Source organism: Balaenoptera borealis, assembly GCF_965194805.1.
Source record: "Balaenoptera borealis genome assembly, chromosome: 15".
Classification (NCBI taxonomy): domain Eukaryota; kingdom Metazoa; phylum Chordata; class Mammalia; order Artiodactyla; family Balaenopteridae; genus Balaenoptera; species Balaenoptera borealis.
The window spans coordinates 51,584,606-51,601,334 of record NC_138871.1 but is presented as its reverse complement, the minus strand read 5'-3'; the positions used below and the strand labels follow the sequence as shown (position 1 = coordinate 51,601,334).

Here is a 16,729-nt window from a genome sequence, read left to right as displayed (position 1 = left end):
TCCTTGTATCCTGGTGAATAAGAATGTGGGTGGCTTGTCAGCTCCATTGTGCATGTGAAGAAAAATGCCCAGACAAGTTAAGTGATGTGCTTAATTTACTGGCAGAGGCAAAGAGGCTGGAACGGGTTTCCTGACTTCCGTCCCAGCCGCTGTCCTGTCCCAGAGATCACACTGCATGTGCTAATAACACTGTAGTCACAAAGAGCATCAAGTATTTCTCTGTGTGTGTGCTCACTGTACCAAAAGAATTCACCCAGGGACCAATCCCAGGCTTTAGAGACTCAGTCTGTGAGCACACTGAAATAAACTAACAAGAATGACAAGAGCTAAAGAACTTACGGAGTGCTTCATATTTTTCAAAGAAACTTTCAGGTCTGTCACCTTATGTGATGCTCCCCAAAGCCCCTTGAGGTGGAAGACCCCAGGTGAGCCACATTTTGCAGGCCAAGGTCACAGGTAGAGTCCAGGTGTGAGCTGTGGGGAGGAGCCCCTGAGCAGACACCCTGGCTCCTGGTCCACAAATCTTCCATGTGTTTGTGCTTCTGGAAAATCAGGGCAAGGGGATGAGTTGTTTCCATCTGGTACCAAAGGCAGTGGAGACGCTGGGGGCAACCTAGGGTTCTGGGCTTGGCAGTTGGCCCAAGAAGTGGCCTCATGCTATGTTTGGAGGTGGGATCTGGGCCAGGGGGCTAGGGCAGGGGCAGAGGGTCAGGCCGTGGCCCTGGAGGTCAGGCCAACTCTATCTGAGTGGGAGGAAGTGTGCAGGTTGGGGTGTCGGTTGTTAAGATGTGGGGAAAGGGGTGGCTTTCTAGGATCTGGTAGATATGCTAGCTGGGGGTTCCAAAGTGTGAAGAGCGACCCGCTTGCACCAAATGTGAGTCTTGTTGCAATCTTGTGTTATTCGGCCATTTATTCAGCAGTATCAGCAGGCACCTACTGAACATAAGTAAATCTCTTACATAGTTAGGGCTTTTCTTATGAAGACCTCATATATGTGTGCGTTTGTATCTGTATCTGTATCTATAGCTATCTACATATCTCTCTAGATCTCATATATATTTATTCTTATTAATGCACATAAACAAACCATGGGGATACATAGTATTTTCCTCCATTCATGGATTAGGAAACTAAGGCCCAAACAGGGTAAATGGTTTGTCCAAATTCCTATAGTGACTTAGAAACTGAGCCAAGTCCCAAATCCATGTTTTCTGAGTTCTTTTACTGGTACTTATAACTGCTTTCCACATGGTAAGCAGTTCCTAACCTTCAAGATGTAAGTATGCTTTGAAGAGAAATAGAGAAAAACACCTTCGTGGTTATTACCCAGGGTTTCACTTTATCTTTAGAGGCTGGAAAACCTAAATGCAGAGTTGAAATGCAATCTGAGCCCTTCTTATTAAACCCTCAAATGGGCATTTGTAGAGGTGGCATTCACTCTTTAAGTCAACCAGGTACAAGTCCTCTTCTTCGATTTGGAGTTAATGTCTGTGCTCTGGCGCATCCTGACCTGTGTCGGGCTCCCTAGTTGAATGGCCAAATGGAGCAGTGCAGCAGGAAGAATGGACTGGTTTCCTTGGTGAAGTGGTTACGGGTGAGAGGGCTGGGGTCATCGTGCCACCAATCTGGGTCCTCCTGCAGTGAAGGAAGTTCGCTATCCCAAAGCTCCCAGGGCTGGAATATGCAACTCAGCTCACAGCTCAGGTCTCCTTCCCTACCCCCATGGCCTGCTCCATGACCATGGGCTGAGCCCCTCTAAGCCCTGCCTGCGCCTGCCCCTGTAAAGGGCACATGAAGTTCTACTGCCCTGAGCCCTGGGATTTGGGCCCAACAAGCTGAGCAAGGCTGACTCCAGATGGTGAAGCCCCTGCTAAGGCCGCCTAGGTCAGGTGGGTGCTTCGCTGGAGACTGAGCTTCCTGGGAAGCCTGGGCCTGGCCATGAATTTTCTTTCCCCTGTCAGAATGTTCTTCTGCCCCACCTCCCCACCCCTTTTCCTTTCCAGCCAGAAGCAGCTGTTCTCCTGTGCTTTCATTGGCACAGATCTTGCCCTACGGGTAGCCTATAAGAAACTCTGGGATGACTCAGAACCTGGCTTCAGCATCAGGTACATTCTTCACTCATTCACTGAACATTTATTGGACCTATCAGTCTGTGCCAGGGCAAGGCACCCAGCCCTGAATGAGATCCTGCCGGTCCCTGCCCTGGGCTTGCTCCAGCCTAGAATGGAGACCCCGGGAGATACCCAGCCCGCTGTGACAAGTGCTGTTGCGAGCTCCTGGCCAGTCACCTACTCTGGGGGGTTAGTGTCCTGGTGCTCTGTGTTTCCGTCACACTCTCCGGACCCCGACATCTACCTCGGGAGCCTTGCTCTGCTGCCCTAGAGCCGCATCGTCCTTGCTCCAATTGTCTACAGCTGCAGAAAATCACTCCAAAGCATAGAGGTTTTCATCGATGGATGAATGGATAAACAGAATTTGGTATACACATACAATGGAATAATTTTCAGCCCGAAAAAGGAAGGAAGTTCTGGCACATGCGTCAGCATGGATAAACCTTGAAGGCATAATGCTAAGTGAAATAAGCCTTTTGTGACAAGAGGACAAATGTATGATTCCACTTATATGAGGTACTTAGAGTCATCAGATCCATAGAAGCAGAAAGTAGAATGGTGGTTGCCAGGGGCTGGGGTGGGGGGCATGGGAAATTAGTGTTTAATGGGTACAGAGTTTCAGTTTGGGAAGATGAAAACATTCTGGAGATGGATGGTGGTTGCACAACAATGTCAGTGTACTTAATGTCACAGAACTGTACACTTAGAAATGGTTAAAAGGGTAAATTTTATGTTTATGTATATTTTACCACAAAAAAGTGTAGAGACTTAAAACCACAATTTAGTATTCTCTCTCCTGGTTTGTGGGTTGCCTGGGCTCAGCTGGGTGGTTTTTGGTTAGGGTCTGTCATGTTGTTGTGGTCAGACGGTGATGGGGGCTGGAATCACTGAAAGCCCAGGGGGCTGGATGTCCAAGATGGCACCTCAGTGTGCCTCCTCCATGGCCTGGGCTTCTTATGTGGTGGCTCAGGGCTCCAACAAGCAGGAAATGGCAGCTTCTGGGTCAGCTCAGGCCCAGCGTTGTCACAATGTCACTTCTGCCACGTTGTATTGGTTAGAGGAGCAAAAGGCCCACCCTGATTCAAGGGGAGGGGAAAGAGAGCCCTCTCTCAGTGGGGGAGGGACAAGGTGACCTTTCAGAAGGGCATTAGATGGGCGATCTTGCTGTGGCCATCTCTGGAAAACTTCCAGCCTGGGCATGGTTGCAGGAGTCCTAAGGTATTTAGGTAGGAAGGGGTCTTCAGGGAGGCACATACTTCTCTGCAGACTCCTTTTTAGGAGAATTCATCTTCATAAATTGCTAGAGTCTGAAGGGCCCTTGAAACCGCTTGCTAGCAGGGACTTGTTTTAAATTACAGAGCAGGGAGAAGCAGAGCTGGAACCAAACCTGCCAAACACTGGCCCCCTGGCTCCCAGGCTGGGCAAGCAGCTGTGGGGACCGTGAGCAGTAGTACAGAGATCTGGTGGAGCGATGGGTGTGGTGGGAGAGCGGAGCCCTGGATGGCGTCCATTGGAGACCCAACGTCTTAGAGGCCGGGTGAGCCCCTTGCTGTGCTGGCTGGTTCTCGCTGGAGCACATGGGCCTCGCCGGGCAGGGCTATGCAGAGGCACCTGGGGCGCTTTGTGAGGATGCTGGAAGTTACTCATTTACATGAAGACTCTGAGTCAGGATGAAGGATGTCACTCTACCATAGGCTCAAGTGCTCAGGTTGAGACTTAGAGACCCCTAAGTTTAAATATAAGCCAACACCCATGGCTGAGAGCGTCATGTGACAATTCCATTCATTCATATCCACCTACACATTTCTGATCAGACTTTGCTTTCAGTGCAAAATTGTTTGTAAAGCCTATAATGGCCTTCGAACTGTGATAAAATTAAAAAATATTTTGCACACACTCCCTTTGGACTTAGAGACACAAGTATTAGTTTTGTGTGTGATATCTGCATTTGAGACTAAGAGCCCAAGTAAATGTTGATCTATACTTGGTTTGTAAATAGGACCTTACTAAATGATTTTTTAAAATCTTTCCCTATTCTTGGAATTGCTCAAGTTTTGCATATTTGTACACACATACATTCATGGAATTCCCGACAGTGGTGAGAATCGAAACAAACATGCTGTGCCCTCTGTACGTCAGTGCTTCCTGCCTCTGTATTCCCACTGATGTGGACATTGCCAGGTGAGCTTGGTGGTCAGCAGTAGCCTCGGACTAGCCATGGATAAACCAAAATGCATTTGATTTGGAGAACGCAAACAGCCCTGATCACCTCTGAGGTCATCTCCGTGGCTTGTGGCCCAGTTTGGGCAGCCAGAGAGGAGACCTGCCACAGCGATGTTCAGGGTGTGTGTGACTGGATTTTGTGTCTGCGTAGTGGAGTGAATGCAATCAGACTGGAGAAATTTCCTTATGCTGGTGTCAACTGGCATGTGATGCAAATGCACAGACATATGGGCGGAGGGTATGATCACTGTTGCCTGATCTGCTGCCCTTTGTCTCTGCCCAAGCAGATGCCCCCTCCCCAGGAAGCCTCTTGCCCTTGAGCCGGGACTTTCCTCTCCAAACCTCCCGTTGCACATTAGTGCAGGAGAGTGGGCACATTCTGCCTGTCATTTGTGGCTTTCTCTGGTCTTTCCTTCTAGGTTATAAGTACCTTAGTGTTGTTGAACACAAGTTCATGTGCCCAACACACAGTGAAGCCAAACAAACCAAAACATTGGAGTTTGGAGGGGAGAAAGGTTTATTGCAAGGGCCATACAAGGAGAACGGGGCAGCTCATGCTCAAAAGACCTGAACTCCCCGATGGGTTTCAGGAAAACATTTTTAAAGGCGAGGTGAGGGAAGGGAATCACAGGGTGTGTGATCAGCTCCTAAACAGTTCTCTCTTTGGTTGTTGGTGAAGTAACAGGACAGTGTCATAGGGGTTAACATTATCAATCCTCAAGCCCTAGTAGGTCTGGGGACTATGTGCTCATGGTCATTAAGTAGTTAACTTCTTCCATTTGGTGGGGGTTTTAGGAACTGTAAAACAACTCAGGAAATGTGCATTAGATACAGTTATCTAGGTACTTCAGGGAGGAACTAGAGATTCTGTGACTGCCATATGACTGATTTACTGTTTAAATTGTTACCAGTTCTTCTGGCCCAACTGCAACTTTTGTCACTACCTGTTCACATCCTTTCAATCATTAATTATTGAACCAGGCTTCTGTGACTCTAGGGAGGCCTGGGATACTACAGCTTTTATACAAACAAGAGGCAGGCAGAGGACATGGCAGGAGGGGTCGGTTGCAGGAAGGCCCCATAGGTTACATTAGGAGCAGGAACCCATAGTAATAACAGCCTCTACTTATGATCTCTCCCACGCACCTACCATTTTATAGATGCACATACTTAGTTTGTTCTGGCTGCCATAACAGGACAGTACACTACACACTGGGTGGCTTCAACAACAGAAGTTTATTTCTTACAGTTCTGGAGGCTGGAAGTCCAAGATCAAGGTGTCGGTAGGTTGGGTTTCCTCTGAGCCCTTTCACCTTGGCTTGTGGACAGCTGCCTTCTCTCTGTGTCCTCATATGGCTTTTTCTTTGTGTGTTCGAGTCCCTGATGTCTGTGTGTCCTGATCACTTCCTGTAAGGACACCATTCACATTGCCTCAGGGCTTACCCCAATGGCCTCACTTTAACTTAATTACCTCTGTAAAAACCGTGTCTCCAAATACAGTCACATTGGGAGGTACTGGGGGTTAGGGATGACTTTGGGGGGGGGGATATAGTTCAGCCCCGAACAAATCCTAAAAGTTAACTATTATCATCCTTGTTTCAAGCCTGGGGAAACTGAGGCTCAGGGAGTTAAAGTAACTTGCCCCAGGTCACACAGGTAGTCAGTGGCAGGACTGGGATTCACAGTCTAAACCCTTCTTTCCCCACCAGACGACCAGTGACTCAGGTCTTAATCTGTGGTCTGCAGTGTGCTCCACCCAGGACCCAGCACTCAGAAGGCATAGTAACTTATTCACTGAATGAATGAGCAGGGTGTGTGGGACAAGAATTTGTACCAGAATGTTTGGCAGACGTTCCCCAAAGTCCAGCATCCAAGGGTCGAGATCCTGCATCTCTTTTGGCATATGATGGTCCTTAACTTCTCATACGTGCTATTCCAATCTGAACTCAATGTGATTAGTGTGTGGGAAGGAATCACATTTTAAAGCGTTAAATAACCTTTCTGGGCCATTTAGCTACTGCCTCCTCTCAAAACACTAAAAGCAATTACATGGTAATTAAGAAAAATTACTTGACCAATTTTCATAGCAAAGTGGTTGACTTTGGTTTTCCCCCCACTAAATATTGAAGTCCAGAGAGAGACTCTCTTTATAGTTCTTTAAACTACCAGGACTTTCTGCTTATCTTCAGGAGGTCCCGTGGGCCTGGGGTGGAGGGGGAGGGGGAGAGAAAAAGGAGGAGATTTGTATATTTAAGATGTGGGATCTGAGCCAACCCCCCTGCAGCTACAGCTAACTATATCCCACATCTTTTTCATGGTTTCCTTTGAGAACTCAGAATCCAAATCCAGGAGCTGCCATCTAATAACCACAGGGCCCCCCACCCAGCCCTGCCCTGGGGGCCCCTATGGAGATCATGCCCTCGCTCGGGAGCCTTGCTCTTCCCACTGAGGAACCCACGGGATAGAAATACCAGAAGGCAGCCCTGAAAGTGGGCTTTATTTGCGCAGGCCCTTGCCTGCGCGCTGTCCCTGGCCCCGGGTGGGCTGGATTTTTCAGAGAGTGGGAGGCCCTGGGGCCCTTTTGTGCTCCAGAGACCAGGAGGTAGGTAAGGTATGAAGAGGCGGGCAGTTATAAGGCTGCCAGAAATCAGTCCATCCAGGAAACAACACAGCCCCAGAGCTGCAGAAACCCAGGAACTGGAGGGGCGGGGCGGGGGAGGTGGCCAAGATATAGCCCAGACTCTGCCCATGGACCCCCAGGATCCGTGCTCCCTTTGCTTCCAGACTGGCCTCACTCCCACCCCTGTCACCGTTGACCTAATCACCAAACCTGAAGGTCATCTGTCCCGTCTCTATTTTCCTGCCCCTTGCAGCTCTTCAAGGTCCCATGAGGACATGCTTTCTGCCTTTTGGGTCCCTGCACCTCCTGCTTTTACCTTGGCCTCTTGGGCGTGTCTTCCTTTCTCCTTTTCTTTTCCTCCTCCTGTAAAGCGACCCAGTCCTCAGCTTTGGGCACCCTGTGGCCTCTCCCTTTCTCTCCTGCGTTCAACTCTCACTTACCCAAAAAAGACCCCCAATTCTACATGTACTGCCGCCTGTTTTCTCTCCAGGTACCATCCCGTGCTTCAAGCTCCTTGCTGGGTGTTTCTACTTGGATGTACTTCAGACTTGACCGACGTGTGTAAACGCGGCTCCTTTTCCTGCCTCTCCTATGTCTCTACTTTTCTAAGTGCCAGACTTCCCCTTTCCCGTGTTTTCTAGATCACATTCGGTGTCCGAGTCCTGTCAAGTCTTTTAAAATATTCCTTTATTGCCCTCTCTCCTATTCTTTTTTTGTTTTTTTTTTTGAGTTAGATCTATATTTATCAAACTGGAGGGATATCCATAATATATTATTAAGCAGATATTTTAAAAAGCAAGCATCATGTATAGTATGATCCTAAAGCAAAACTTCCATGTGTGTACATATATTTGTTTGTATTTATATGAACATGGAAACAGTGTGGAAAAACACATACTGTGCTTTTAACAGAATTACCATAGTGGGATGAAAATAAACGGAAAGGATTAACTTTTCTTTATGCATTTTTGGATTGTTTCATTTGTTGAAATGAAACAAATGTATAACTTCTGTTTATATTTTTTCTTTTCCATTATAGTTTATTACAAGGTATTGAATGTAGTTCCCTGTGCTATACAGTACAACCTTGTTGTTTATCTATTTTATAATAGTAGTTTGTATCTGCTAATCCCAAACTCCAAATTTATCCCTTTCCCTCCCCCCTTTCCCCTTTGGTAAACATAAGTTTGTTTTCTATGTACGTCTATTTCTGTTTTGTAAATAAGTTCATTTGTATCATTTTTTTAGATTCCACATACAAGTGATAACATTGGATATTTGTCTGACTTACTTCACTTAGTATGATAATCTCTAGGTCCATCCATGTTGCCGCAAATGGCATTATTTCATTCTTTTTTATGGCTGAGTAGTATTCCATTGTGTATGTATACCACACCTTCTTTATCCATTCATCTGTTGATGGACACTTAGGTTGCTTCCATGTCTTGGCTATTGTGAATCCCTCTCTCCTATTCTGATTCCTGCTCTGGTAGACAGTGTGATGTAGTGGAAAGAGCGGGAGATTTGCGCACCGACACAGGGTTTGATTCTGACCATTTTCTGGTTGTGCAACTTCAGGCAAATCGCCAAATTAAAGCTTCCTATTCACCGTGCACAAAGTAGACACATGCAGGGGGGTGGACACCCGCTCACCACACTCAGCTCACTGATCTCAGTATAGGGCAGGATTTCTCAGCCTGGGCACTACTGATAACGTTGGGCTGGATAATTCTTTGCTGTGGGGCCATCCTGTGCAATATAGGATCCATTCAGCAGCATCTACTCACTAGATGACAGTAGCACCTGCCCACCGCTAGTTGTAATGACCAAAAATGTCTCCAGACTCTGCCACACGTGCGCTGGGAAATTAAATCGCTCGAGAACCACTCGTATGGAGTGATGTTGGGTCTTGGGTTGTGGGTCCCAGGTTTTCAGGTTTTAAGTTTACAGCCACCAGCCACATGTAGGAAGGGAACCAGCAAGGATAATATTGGAAGGCACGGATAGGTTTTGCTGTGGTTTAATATTTTACACATGGTATTTCCTGTCACAGAGGTGAACTAAATGCCACATGTGTTTGCGATGAAATATTATGGGCTGCAGAACGTATGTATTAATAATACATGCAGTACATGCAGTGGGCACCTCTCCTACGACTTAGGTTGAGAGTGTGCTCTGCAAGGGTTTTCCCTCCACTTAGGGTTTTGTGTTGTCTGTTTCAAATTTTCAGTTTCCCCTTTAAAGGGAAAAATTCTAGGGGAATATTTTAAATACTTTCATAGCAAACCTTTAAGAAAATTCTTCAAGGATGCATTTTGCACACTGGGCTATCCCTGACTTTGGCTTTGTTTCTGGGATATCTCAATATATCCCGGAATGCAAAGAGGGTATTACAGACTCCCAACCACACAAAATGAGAGGGAGGTTGTTTTTTTCAAACGCAGCTCCAGCCTGGTTCCAGTATTGCAGTTGAGGAGTCAGGCATTGGGGAGAGTCAGAGAATTCCTTCTTTGGGGGGCAGTCAATGAAACCACACAGAAACTGACATGAAGACATTCTTTCTCTAGATTATGCAGCGTTGCTGTAGAGCAATAAAGTCACAGGCATAAAGGACTAAATTCAGCCCTCTGGAGAGGCGAGGGCGTTGCTCAGGGTCCAGATGTGTTCATGGAGCTTGAGTAGGAGTCAGCCCGACAGTGACAGTTCGGGCGGGGCTGAGAGCAAGAAGCTGCTGCTAGGTGTCGGTGGTGCTTCCCTGAGCTCTGCTGGATACCTCTTCAGCATCAGTCCTCCCCCAGCGCCTGGCAGAGACAGAGAAGCAAGAGCCTAGAGGTCATCCTAGAGGGTGGGGGTCTCCACAGATGACTCACTGAAGTGGGGACAGAGTCTGCAGCTGCAGACCACCTGGAATGCTGATTTAACAACCAAATGCCTCTAATCTGATTTTGTTTGACGATCTACGGGGAAAGGTAGAACTTCACATCTACACTTTGTTTGCATGGTTTCTCCAGAAAAGCAAAGGAAAACTGCCAAGAACAGCAGAAGTAGACACTGGAGAATAGAGACGGGAGGGGGATGGCATGGGAGGAAGGACGGATGCAGGGGGTTACGCAGAGTTTGGGGACTCAGACAGTATACCAAGATGGTCACCAGAATGGAGGGTGGACCTAAATGTATGTGTTGGGCAGCAAGTCTGAATAATTGTTCATCACTAAGGGTGGGATGGCCAGTTGATGCAGTCGAAAAGGGATGGGAAGTAGGGCAGGCTGAGATGTGAAAGCTACTCTCGGAATTGACCCAAATTGCTCCTGAGTTGTTGTTCTTGAGAACAACTGTCTCAGAGTTTGTCTTACCCACAGCCTGATGTCCCAAGGCAGACACTTGGGCTGGGCTTTGTGGAGAAACAGGCTTTTCTCAGATGAGAACAGCATCCTTCAGTTTAGAGAGTTCCTGGCTCCAGGAAGTGGTGGCTCTTGCCCTGGAGCTTTCCCCTTAGTGGAAGGTGGCATGGTGACACCGGCAAGTCCTTGGATCTGTCGGCATCTCTGGGGTGGTGGATGCTGTCAGTCATAGACTTTGGGATCAGACAGACCAGGTCATAGTCCAGGTCTGCCTCTTACTGGCTGGGTGACTTTAGGCAAGTAGATAAACCTCTCTGAGCCTTATTTTCCTTTTCTAAAAAAATGATAATAATATATAAATTTATATTATATCATATTATTATATCAACCCCTCATAGGGTTGTAAGGATTAAATGAGATTATGCACATACAGTCCTTAGCAGACCGGGAGCACCTAGTACTTGATAAATGTTTGTTGTTGTGTTAGGTTAACACAACAACAAACTCTAAATTCAGTGATTCTTTGAACTGGGGAGGGCAGTACAGAGATTTACTTTATGGAAAACTGAAAAGACCGTTTAAAATTATTCAATCAAAAATTTATTGAGGTGCATATTTATGTCAGACATTTGCAGGCAATGTGGAAAATGCCCTAATGGATGAGACATGACCCCTCCTTCTGACTCTCAAAGAATATATGAATTTTTCCTACAATAACTTGAAAACTTGTATCCCAAAATTCTTTTTGGTGAGGTCATTTTTCCATACCAGTGCTCCTTATTCATAAGGCTTATTGTAAATAATTTGCAATATTATTAATAATATTTAAGGTATTTCTATTGGTGAAAGGTTTACTTTTTAAAATAATTTGAATAAATTTATGACAATCTCCATAATACTTTTATAAGAATTCCAGTATGATTTATTTTTTTAATTGAAGTGTAGTTGATTTACAATATTGTGGTAGTTTCAGGTATATAGCAAAGTAATTCATTTATACATATGTATGTATATATCTATATATATTTTGTCAATTCTTTTCCATTATGGTTTATTACAAAATATTGAATATAGTTCCCTGTGCTATACAGTAAATCCTTGTTGTTCATCTGTTTTATATGTGTTAGTGTCCATCTGTTAATCCCATACTCCCAATGTATCCTTCCCCCACCCCTCCCCTTTGGTAACCATAAGTTTGTTTTCTATATCTGTGAGTCTGTTTCTGTTTTGCAAATAAGTTCATTTGTACTACTTTTTTAGATATGTGGTATCATATAATATTTGTCTTTCTCCTGGTGTGATTTCTTCAGTGGAAGAAGGGGGTCAGGTGCAGGAATTGTGTGTAAGTACAGCCTTTCTCACGTTTGTCGTGACCTGGGGCACTCCTTTGCTGACCCAACACCTAGAATGGTGGTGGTAATTAATTATTTTAGGGCTTCCCTAAATATTTTGAGAGGTTGTTAAATGCTTCTGAATGCCACTGTCACAGGTGTTGAGGTGAAAGGTTGAAAAACCACTGTCTACCTACAACCTTGTTATTCCCAGTGTAAGCATGTGCATTGACTTTTAATTTGTTCTTAAGTTTACTGGACCCTGATGCTGCTTTGAAAATAGGCAGCTGAAAAGAATGTCTGATAGTCTTAAGGGGAAGCAAACACACTCCCCTAGAAACCTTCAAACCTCAGAGATTGACTTCTAGAAATTTCCACCATAATACATTTTACTTTTCTCTCTGTGCCTCATTTGGAGTCTTGGTGTCTTGCCCTGTCTGTGAAGTTTGTCTGGAATTGTCTTCTAGGAGTTTCAGGATAATCCAGATTGACTGAAAACAGACCTCTGAAAGGATTGGGGTATGTAAGGTAGGATGGAATCCACAGCTGAGGAGAAAGCCAGGGAGTTGAACCAGGGGAATCTTTGCTTCAGAGGAAGGCAGCTGGGGACTTGGTCCCAGGAGTCCTGGGTTCCCAGCTCTCCACTAACCGGATCCAGACTTTGGAGATGGCATTCCAAGGCTCTCGTCGCATCTGGATTGTTGTAAAGTTTAAATGAGATGTTGCCTTGAAAGGGCTCTGGAATGGTAGAATTCAGGGCCCTCTGGGAGGCATAGATTTAAATCCTATTCCATTTGCAATGCAGAATAAAAAAATACTGAGGTTAAATAGGTGTTATTGCTTGAATACTTTTGGATTCCAGTGTCCTGAAGTAGATGGCGTGAAGTTGCAGATGATTAAAAGAAGACACATTCTAGATCCCTTGACTCTGAGCTTTCTCATCCCTCCCTGAGACCCAGTGGGCCTTGGACAGACCAGTGCTCTGGACAGGATGTGGCCCCCCCTTTCCCTGCTTGGGGTGGGGATGGGTCAGGAGGGAAGGAAAGTGCTGGTTGGAATTGATTCTAGTTGTTGACTTTGGGAGAACGGCTTGGGGTTGTGGGTTCTTTGAGACTAAAAGAGAAAGATGAGGTCATATAGAGAGGGAAGGGGCAAAAGAGGTAACAGAGAAATGGAAATACGTGTATAAAGATTGATAAGGAAGGGCACAAGAGGGGTACAGAAGAGGAGAAAGAGGAGCACAGTGGGAAGCAAACCTGTCCCTGACCACAGAGAGCTGGAGTCTTAGCCGCTCACCTCAGAGCAACATCTAAGTGCTGCCTTTTCAACAAGGACAAAGGTTTGGGTTCCTATTGGGCACAATTCTGTTTGGTTGAATTAAACTTACGTTATATTTGCTGAGTGCCTCCCTGTGGAAGAGTCTTACACAGGGCAAAGAGTGCGCTTTGCATAGATTTTGCCTTCAAGGTAGGAGATTTTTTTGCAAGGTGTGCTTTTAAAAAGTTCAAAGGTCACTTAAAAAGTAGTGAGATTGATTTCTTTATTTGGCTTATGGAAGTCACTTTTTTTCTCATAATAAGCAAAAACTCTGAAGAAACCAGTATCACTTCCAAATTTTGAAGCTCCCAATGGAAAATGGATGAAGTGAAATGTTTGGTGTCGATCAGAATAGAATTCAGTCTGAAGCTGAATTATTTCTTCTCTTGGTCTTCTCTTTTTCTTTCTTTTTTATAAACCCAACTAAAGCAAATATTTACACAATCTCTCACCCTATACGAAGAATTATTTTGGCTGGATTCCTTCTGAAGATGGTGGGATGGGATGGATCAAGAATATTGTTCCTGATTTCCTGCCTCTGCACCTCCTGGCTGTGTCCCATGGAAACACTGCCCTTCCTGCTTCGAAGGGAAAGTGCTTTATGGCAACTCTAGCCCAAGGGCAGTGACAGTGAAATGCCCTCCAGAGAGAGCCAGCTGGCCTGGGCTACTGCTCCACTGTGTGCTTTTGTGCCCTCAGGAATGTGTGGATTTAGCAAATGACAGCACTGAGCGTGCCCGTCCCCAGTGGAGCCCCAGGCCCTCTCTCTCTTTGTGTTGGCTCTTTTCCAAGCTTGAATGACTGCATTGGTTGAGCCTTCATTATCCACAAGGGGAGGTGAGCAAGCGGGTCAGAGGGAGAAAAATATGCCTTTCTCATGGGCTTTATTCCAACAGATTTTGAATTTTCACATCAGTAGATCTCATGGAGTTTTACTTTCTGTCAGTTTGGTTAAAAATCCCAGTGGTAACACAATTTCTGCTTTGGAAAAAAAATTCAGTTGGATGTCAACCACAATAGAATTATTTTAGAGTTGGAAATGACCTCAGAGATTATTCTACTCTAATCAGTGAATGTCCGGAGGGGCTTAGCACGCAGCTTGTAAGTGGCAGAGCAGTGACCAGCATTCGGGTACCCAGCCCCTAGGTCAGTGCTGGGGCCTGTACAGCTCATTGCCTCTGATATCATTAGAATACTTCCAATAATATATGTTGTACTAGATCAGGATGAAGTGACCTGTGTTCAAAATCTGGTTCTTTCCTAGCCTAGGTATATACCCAAGAGAAATGATCACACTGAGACTTCTACACAAATGCTCATAGCAGGAATATTCATAATGGCCAAAAAACAGAAGCAAACCAAATGTCCCTCAACCGATGAGTGGGTAAGCAAAACGTGAGATACTCTCATGATGAAATATTACTCAGCCACAAAGAGGAATGAAGTTCTGATACATGCCACAACATGGATGAACTTTGAAAACATTATGCTAAGTGAAAGAAGCCAGGCACAAAAGGCCATATGTTGTAGATTCTATTTAAATGAAATGTCCAGACTAGGCAAATTCATACGAAAAGAAAGGAGATTGTCAGGGCCTGGGGGAGGAGGAAAATGGGAAGTGACTGCTAATAGGTACAAAGTTTATTTTTAAATTGATAAGAATGTTCTGGAATTAGATAGTAGTGATGGTTGCACAACTCTGAATATCACTGAATGAAACATCAGTGAATTGTCATTTTATGTATGTGAATTTTTCAAATTATTTATTTATTTATTTATTTTGGCTGCACTGGGTCTTAGTTGCAGCACTCGGGATCTTCATTGTGGCATGCAGGATCTTTAGTTGTGGCATGCGAACTCTTAGTTGCGGCATGCATGCAGGATCTAGTTCCCCGACCAGGAATTGAACCCGAGCCCGCTGCATTGGGAGCGTGGAGTCTTACACACTGGACCACCAGGGAAGTCCCTATATATGTGAATTATATATCAATAAACCTATTATAAAAAAAAAATCCTAGTTCTGCCTCTTACCAGTTGGGTGACTTTAGGTAATGACTCTAAATCCAAGTAATCTCAGCTATGAAATGGGAATAATGATATATACGTCCCAGGGTTGTTTTGATAAGTGAGATCATGAATTTGAAAATGCTTCTAAACTGTAAACCTTTGGGGCTGTCAATGGGTTATAAGTTCATTATAAATTGGGTTTTTATCTTCTCCTCCTGTATTTTTCTATAGCACTAACAAGGTCTAACTACATAATAGTCATTCAAATAAAGACTTTTTGAATTGATTCAAAAACACTGCAATTAAAAAAAAAATTTTATAAATTGGGACATAGTTGTTTTACAATGTTGTGTTAGTTTCTACTGTACAGAGAAGTGGAGTTCCCTGTGCTATACAGCAGGCTCTCATTAGTTATCTATTTTATACATATTAGTGTATATATATCAATCCCAATCTCCCAATTCATCCCACTCTTCCTTCCCTCCTTGGTGTCCCTACATTTGTTCTCTACATCTGTCTATTTCTGCCTTGCAAACCGGTTCATCTGTACCATTTTTCTAGATTCCACATATATGTGTTAATATACGATATTTGTTTTTCTCTTTCTGACTTATTTCACTCTGTATGACAGTCTCTAGGTCCATCCACGTCTCTACAAATGACCCAGTTTCGTTCCTTTTTATGGCTGAGTAATATTCCATTGTATATATGTACCACATCTTCTTTATCCATTCGTCTGTCGATGGGCATTTAGGTTGCTTCCATGACCTGGCTATTGTAAGTAGTGTTGCAATGAACATTGGGGTGCATGTGTCTTTTTTGAATTATGGTTTTCTCTGGGTATATGCCCAGTAGTGGGATTGATGTGTCATATGGTAATTCTATTTTTAGTTTTCTAAGGAACCTCCATATTGTTCTCCATAGTGAGAACAATAGTATCAATTTACATAACCACCAACAGTGCAAGAGGGTTCCCTTTTCTCCACACCCTCTCCAGCATTTGTTTTTTGTAGATTTTCTGATGATGCCCATTCTAACCGGTGTGAGGTGATACCTCATTGTAGTTTTGATTTGCATTTCTCTAATAATTAGTTATGTTGAGCAGCTTTTCATGTGCTTCTTGGCTGTCTGTATGTCTTCATTGGAGAAATGTCTATTTAGGTCTTCTGCCCATTTTTTGATTGCGTTGTTTCTGTAATATTGAGTTGCATGAGCTGTTTATATATTTTGTAGAGTAATCCTTTGTCCATTGATTCGTTTGCAAATATTTTCTCCCATTCTGAGGGTTGTCTTTTCGTCTTGTTTATAGTTTCCTTTGCTGTGCAAAAGCTTTGAAGTTTCATTAGGTCCCATTTGTTTATTTTTGTTTTTATTTCCATTACTCTAGGAGGTGAATCAAAAAAGATCTTGCTGTGATTTATGTCAAAGAGTGTTCTTCCTATGTTTTCCTCTAAGAGTTTTATAGTGTCTGGTCTTACATTTAGGTCTCTAATCCATTTTGAGTTTATTTTTGTTTATGGTGTTCAGGAGTGTTCTAATTTCATTTTTTCTCATGTAGCTGTCCAGTTTTCCCAGCACCACTTATTGAAGAGACTGTCTTTTCTTCATTGTATATCCTTGCCTCCTTTGTCATAGATTAGTTGACCATAGGTGTGTGGATTGATCTCTGGGTTTTCTATCCTGTTCCATTGATCTATATTTCTGTTTTTGTGCCAGTACCATATTGTCTTGATTACTGTAGCTTTGTAGTATGGTCTGAAGTCAGGGAGTCTGATTCCT

General features: G+C 44.3%; 1 protein-coding gene across 4 annotated transcripts in view; it reads left to right on the top strand.

Annotated features, from left to right (window-relative positions):
- The window catches only part of STON1 (stonin 1), a 57,526-nt gene that overhangs the window by 15,245 nt on the left and 25,552 nt on the right, over positions 1 to 16,729 (top strand). The window contains exon 2 of one of the 4 annotated variants that reach the window (XM_082358128.1): positions 14,213 to 14,327. The exons of 2 other annotated variants lie outside the window; for them this stretch is intronic. The gene's annotated coding sequence lies outside the window, so the exon portion shown is untranslated. Of the gene's footprint in view, positions 1 to 14,207; positions 14,328 to 16,729 lie in introns of those variants that run through there. One more of the 4 variants, XM_082358127.1, reaches the window with a different exon arrangement.